Below are 6,783 nucleotides of genomic sequence, written 5' to 3' on the forward strand. Positions count from 1 at the left end.
AAGGGAAGGGCAGAGAGAAAGGAAGACACAGAATCTGAAGCAGGCTCCAGGCTCCGAGATGTCAGCACAGAGTCCAATGCGGGGCTTGAACTCACAAACTGTGAGATCATGACCTGAGCCGAGGCCGGATGCTTAACCGACTGAGCCACCCAGGTGCCCCTATATTGATCTTTCTTATTTTGCTGTTTCCTCCTAAGTTGTTACCCTGGGCACTTAGCTCTGTTTTTATAATTTTGTTTTTTCTTATATAAGCATTTAGATGAAGCACAACTGCATTAGCTTCATCTCATGTGCATTTTTGGTTCATTATTATAAGTATTTTTAAATTTTCACTATTATTTATTTAGAACCATGAATTAAAGTATATTATTATTTAATTTGAAAACAAGGTTTTTGTCCGATTATCTCTCCCTCTTTTTTTAAACAGGCTTTAATTAACTTTATTTTTCTTGTATAAAACTATGTGGTAGCCACAGCTGGTGCCTGGGTCTTCTGCAAGGAGATTCTGAGTATCCGTCTTTACAAGACAGTCTGTGAATGCCTGATAAGGAGACTTAGTGAACACAGTCTTTTTCCAGAGATCAGGAATAAGACAGCTGTAGGTCTTGGAAATGGCATCAACAGTGGCCTTGTCAGGAATGCATGGATGGCTCTGTGGGCAACTGGGCCACTCATTATGTGGCCAAAATAACTACTGGTTATGTGGGCAACATGGGATGGTTATGTGGCCAACTCTTGATTTCTGCTCAGGTCATGATCTCATGGTTTGTGAGTTTGAGCCCCAAGTCAGGCTCCAGGCTGACAGCATGGAGCCTGCTTAGAATTCTCTCCCTCTCTCTCTACCTCTCTCTCTCAAAATAAATAAATAAACTTTAAAAAAAAAAAGTGACCTTCTTGAAGTTGCCCAGGGTGACAATGCAGCCCCTGGCCAAGGTATAGCAATTGTCAATACCAGCCATCATCAGTAGCTTCTTGGGCACAGGGGCCTAGACAATGCCAATACCTCTGGGAGCCAGGATGAGGTACACCAGCACAGAGCCACAGGGGCTGGTCACCTTGTATAGGACAGTGTGGGGCTTGCCAATCTTGTTCTTCCAGTAGCCTCACTGCATAAGGCGATGGAAAGCTTATCCAGGATGATGGCCCCAGGGATGGCAGTGGCTACCTCCTTGGAACACTTAACACCCACACCAATATGTCCATTGTTTATAATGTTTTTAAGAAAAATTTTAATGTTCTTTTTATTTATTTTTGAGAGAAAGAGAGTGTGAGCATGAGAGGGGCAGAGAGAGAGGGAGACAGAATCAGAAGCAGGCTCCAGGCTCTGAGCTGAAGTCACATGCTCAACTGACTGAGCCACCCAGGTGCCCCTAAGGTGTTAATTGGAATCTCCAATGGCAACAAATGCCTTGAACCCTGTCCACAGGCCAACATGGGTCTGCTTTTGCAAAGGCATAACCTTCAAAACCTCATTCTTAAGAGATGCCCCCAGGAAAAGTCAATGATTTTGGATTCCATGATGGGCATGGGGAAGAGATAGATATCTTTCAGGGACTTAATCCTCATGTCTTTGGCCAAGTGGCCTCGCTTGTTGACAGGGATTCACTCTTTGTCCTCTGCCTTGTCTCTGTGAGCTGCGGGGCCTCAGCTGCAGCCCCAACCTGGCCCACGGATGCCACTGCTGAAGCCTCCAAGGTCTCCCACTCTGGGGTCCTCTAGGGTCCTGCACCAGCATTATCCACCATTTGGTGTTTTCTCAGAGACAAAGTGTTCAATTATCTCTTGTTAGTGATTTCTAGTATCTCTCATCGTGGTTAAGAAAAATTGGTTCTGTAAGTTCAACTCTGATATTTACTGAAATAGGCTTTATGGCACAGACTTATGATGAACTTTTGGAAATTACATGTTAAAAAAATCTGTTTTATTAAAAAATCCATCATTAATAATTCCAAATATATTTGTTATCTCAAGTAGGCAGTGATAAGTAGCATTAAGAAAGAAAGTTGTTAATCTATATTAAGTTAAAAATAAAGAAGTAAAATGGGGAGGGAAGGAAGCACTATTAATGCTTTAACAGATACTGCTATTTTTTATTCATTATTCATTTTTGGTTTTAGTAGAATTCTTGAAGTTTTAATAGGCATATATATAGGTTCTTAGTTCTGAGATTACATCCTCAACTTCCTGAGCAGTGACATATTGCTGTGATAGTATTTCAGGCCAATGGAATATGAGAATATGTGATTTATAAAACATCCTTAAAGAATCGCTGCTTGCCCTAGATTTCCTCCAAGCTAAGCCTGTTGTCTTGGAATGTTCTTAATTAGAGCAGGTGGCTTTGACGCATAGCTAGAAGTCGTATATTCACAATGGAACAAACCACTTAGTTGATTCAAAGTTCACAATATAGGTCTGTGAATTGGCTCAAGTCTGGAAATTGAGTAAATCATGAAGTTTTCTCACTTGAGTTTAGTGAAACAGTCATCTATCTCAATCCTAGCGTCCCTACACTCAGCCCCGATCAAAGATCTGTGTCAAAAGATTCTGATTACTGCAAACTCTGCTGCCCCTTACAATGACCATGTTCACCCAGCTTCTGATGATGAAGCTCCATCTGCAGCCCTGGGATTCTATCATCCCATTTACATCTGAAAACTCCCTGCAGTGACAGTATCTTACAGTATCCCCTGATAAGGGAGGACCACTGCACAAAGAGCTAGGGATCATCAGCAAGGCTCAGTGAATATTAGGGAAGTGCTGGGGGCTATAGTTGGGCTCTTCCTGCAGTCACTTTTGTATATCATCCCAGAGCTGCTGCCAGTAGCTCTTCTGAGCCTCTACTGCCTCCAGATTCCAGTTCATGTTCTCAGAGATCATCAGAGGCCAATATCCAGCTGCCTAGCTGCCCAGCTCATTGTCTCTGAGAGAAGCAGCTGGGGTCCCAAGACAGACCACATTGGATGGATGGTTTTTGGAAAAAAAAAAAAAAAAAAACTGCTCTCTCGCAGATAACAGCCAATTAATACAGAGCTCTTTATTTTTTTTCTTTAAATTTTTTTAAGTCTATTTATTTTAAGAGACAGAGAGCAGAGGAGGGAGAGAGAGAATCCCAGGCAGGCTCCATGCTGTCCCCACAGAGCCTGATGCAGGGCTTAAACTTGCAAACTGTGAGATTATGACCTGAGCTGAAAACAAGAGTCAGGTGCTTAACCAACTGAACCACCCAGTCACCCCAATATAGAGCTTTTCCAGTGAGGTGGATGCTTTTCAAACATTCAAAGGTGTTATTAGTGGAGGACATGTCCTCTGGACATTCCCAGGTGACAGCTAAGGAATAGCGAGATCAAACATAGTTAAGTTTATATTTACACTCATCTCCTTGAACCTTTAGATTTTCCCTTTAGAGGATAACAAGTATGTTCTGAAATCCCAACTTCATTTAATGTAGGCCACTTTTGAGCCCAGGTTTTCTTCAAACAAATGAGTAAAGTGTTAGAGCTGTCTTCTCATGTTCAAAATAACAGATTCAATATTGTTAATGTCCAGAATTTATTGCTCAGGGTCTTTTTGATCAGTGTACCCACATGAAATCAATTCAGCCAGACCTAAAAATATATATTTTTTAATCCCTCGTATAGGGCTCTTAAACTTATTCTCACCTGAACTTATCAGGTCTGTGTCAATATAGCCTGGTAAAATTCCATAATTCTTTGTTTTGTCTGGTGCATCCTGTCAGGTTAGACTTTATAGTCATCCTTTTATGGTCTGCTGGGATTTTGTAGTCTGCTGCATCTAGTTGGAAGTCTAAGCACAGGGAAAAGTAACGGATGTAGAAACTGAGAACAGGCATCCACCTAAAAAGCCACAGTCAGGTGAGATCTCTATGGAGAGATAAGGCAATACTTAGCTAATCCCTTCATTGGGGAGGATTCTGCTACTTCTACCCACAAGAGAAGCTCATAATGAAGTTTCAAGGTCTTCAATTCATCAGAATCTACCCATAAGTCCACCTAAGTCCACACTGTAATTCAAAACCCCAATCACTCCTGATCATGAGAAGGTGACTATCTGAAAACCAAGAAGATAAGCTTTGCCAGAAATCAGCCCTGTTGGTACCATGATCTTGGAATTCCGGTATCCAGGGCTGTGAGAGGATAGTTATCTGTTGTTCGAGCCACCCAATCTATGGTAGGTATTTTGTTATGGCATCTCAGGCTGACTAAAACACCATTAAAATCAAGCTTTTAAGCAGTATTATTGTGAAGTAAAAAAGAGAGTGAAAACAATGTGTCTAGCACCATACTGAACATAGAAAAGTAAATAGACAAATACTTTATACATTGAGGGCAGACTGGAAAGAACTACCATGAAAACAAAACAAAACAAAACAAAAAAATAGGTTTAGTAAGAATTCTTGTAAACCACTCTTTATTTGGGGGAGCAAAGCCTTGTTTTCCAAAACAGCTTCACATTGATGAGTCATTAGAATTTAGCTCCATTCTGGCTGGCAACATCTGTTTAGAATGTCCCAGTTAATTTCATGCAATCTGTGGCTGCTGTGTAACCCTGCCTGTATGAAGCTAAGCTGGAGGGTGGAGGGGGGTGGGGTAAGAGAGTAAGAGATGACACTGTAACTGATCATTGGGAAAACAAAAATGATACATGATTCTAAGTTCAGACTCTTTGAAAAGAGATAATAATAGAGTCCTTCATACTTAGAATGCTTCCAGTAGTAAACCTAAAACTTACTACTCAGAACATGTTCTTCTGCTTCTAGCTATTTTAATTGAGAAATAAAGAAAGTTCTGGGGCACACAAACTCAGTTGATTAAGCATCTGACTCCTGGTTTGGGCTCAGGTCATGATCTTACGGTTTCAGGGGTCCAAGCCCTGCATCAGGCTCTGTGCTGGCAGTGCAGTCTGCTTGGGATTCTCTGTCTCCTCTCTAACACGGTCTCTGTCTCTCTTAAAATAAATGAACTTTTTTAAAAAAAGAAAAAAGTCCTCAGTCATTGTATCCATGTGTCCAATTTTTACTAATGTTGGTTTAGTGTCCATTTGGTGTTTTACTTTAAAATTCTTTTTTAATCCCATTCTTTTTACTAATTCAGTTTTCAACTTTAAAACATGTGTAACTTACTTAAAAATGACTTTATGAAGTTAATCAGAAGTACCACAGCCAAAGGGATGCACTTTGAAATAGACCAAATAGCACAAAGATGCTGTGGCAGTGTCAACTAACACCGTACTCTCCCTTTTGTACAAAAGCAAGTGGAATTATCTTCCCACACGAATAATTTGATCCTAATCTCAAGCAGCTGACACTCCTCTGGAGGCCCATTGTCTATCCCTCTAAAAATTTCCACAGTATAAGCCTTACTGCCCTACTTCCCAATGCTCCTTAGCTATCCATTGAATACCAGTTCTGACCTTTTATAAGTTTCATGACTTTAAATGAGGGAGTGAACAAAAGAGTTAAAACAAGCTCACCAGGTTTTCTTTTTGCTTATTGTAAATGCTTTCAGGATTATCTGTGCTGAATTGGTTCACAGGTAGAAATCAAATATACATGTATGTGTGTATACATACATGTGTGCATATATATATATGCATATATATATATATGCACACATATATGTGTATATATATAGTTTTGCTTAATATATATTATATATGTATGTATATATATTTTCTTCTTTTTTGGTTTTTTATATGTATATACATATATACAATGCTAATACATATATATATATATACATACATATATACATACATATATATATATATACATATTTTCTTTTGTTCTTTTTTGGTTTGTTAAACACAGAAAGGAGTTACTATTTCCCCTATGAGCTGAAGGGGAAGAACTAGAAAGTAGAAAACTATTTTATTTTATTTTTTTAATGTTTATTTTTGAGAGAGAGAGAGAAGCAGACCGTGAGTGGGGGAGGGGCAGAGAGAGTGAGATACAGAATCCGAAGCAGGCCCTAGAGACTCTGAGCTGTCAGCACAGAGCCTGACGTGGGGCTCGAACTCATGAACCGTGAGATCATGACCTGAGTTGAAATTGGACACTTAACCAACTAAGCCACCCAGACACCCCAAAAGTAGAAAGCTACTAAAATGCCTTTTTCCCTACACTTGGCTCTGCATGATTTACAAAATTCACAGATGAGCATAGAGCAAGTCGATTTTACAATTTATATAATACACTTGCATAAGTGTCCTTTCTAGGCTCTCAAGCATACTTCTGTCTTAAAAGAAGGGCTTTAATATTTTCAAGGAGCTACCTTTGCAATTACTTATTTTGAGGTACTTCTGAAAGAGATCTTTGAGTGTGTGTATGAAAATGTACTTAAATAACTGAATATCAAAACCAAAGAATTTGAGTATGGCCTTCGAATATTTGCTCTTTTGATGAGATATATTATTTCATACGCTTTTCAGATAGAAGCCATGCTGTATACCATATATAAGGCTAACTAAAATACCTATATTATAAAAACCAATGTATAGAAAAATTTGAGCCTAAAGAGGACACACAGAAATACCCCTCTAACTTAAATACATGTCAAATTAATGCAAATAATAGTTTAATGTTTATTGCCCAATAACAGAGAGATACACCAATGACGGAAAATACTAGAGAAGTAATGTTACGAAGTTGGCAACATAAATTATTCCTACCTTTGCTTTCCCTCAGAAGAACAACTAACAACCATTCCTGGACAAGGTACACCTGAAAAAAGCCTAGAACACAGGGGTGAGACTGAAGCAGCCACT

General features: G+C 39.3%; 1 pseudogene; it reads right to left on the reverse strand.

Annotated features, from left to right (window-relative positions):
* Positions 1-459: 459 nt before the first annotated feature.
* LOC107180023 lies at positions 460-2,862 on the reverse strand (annotated as a pseudogene).
* Positions 2,863-6,783: the final 3,921 nt, after the last annotated feature.

This window comes from Panthera tigris, chromosome C2, assembly GCF_018350195.1.
Source record: "Panthera tigris isolate Pti1 chromosome C2, P.tigris_Pti1_mat1.1, whole genome shotgun sequence".
Classification (NCBI taxonomy): Eukaryota; Metazoa; Chordata; class Mammalia; order Carnivora; family Felidae; genus Panthera; species Panthera tigris.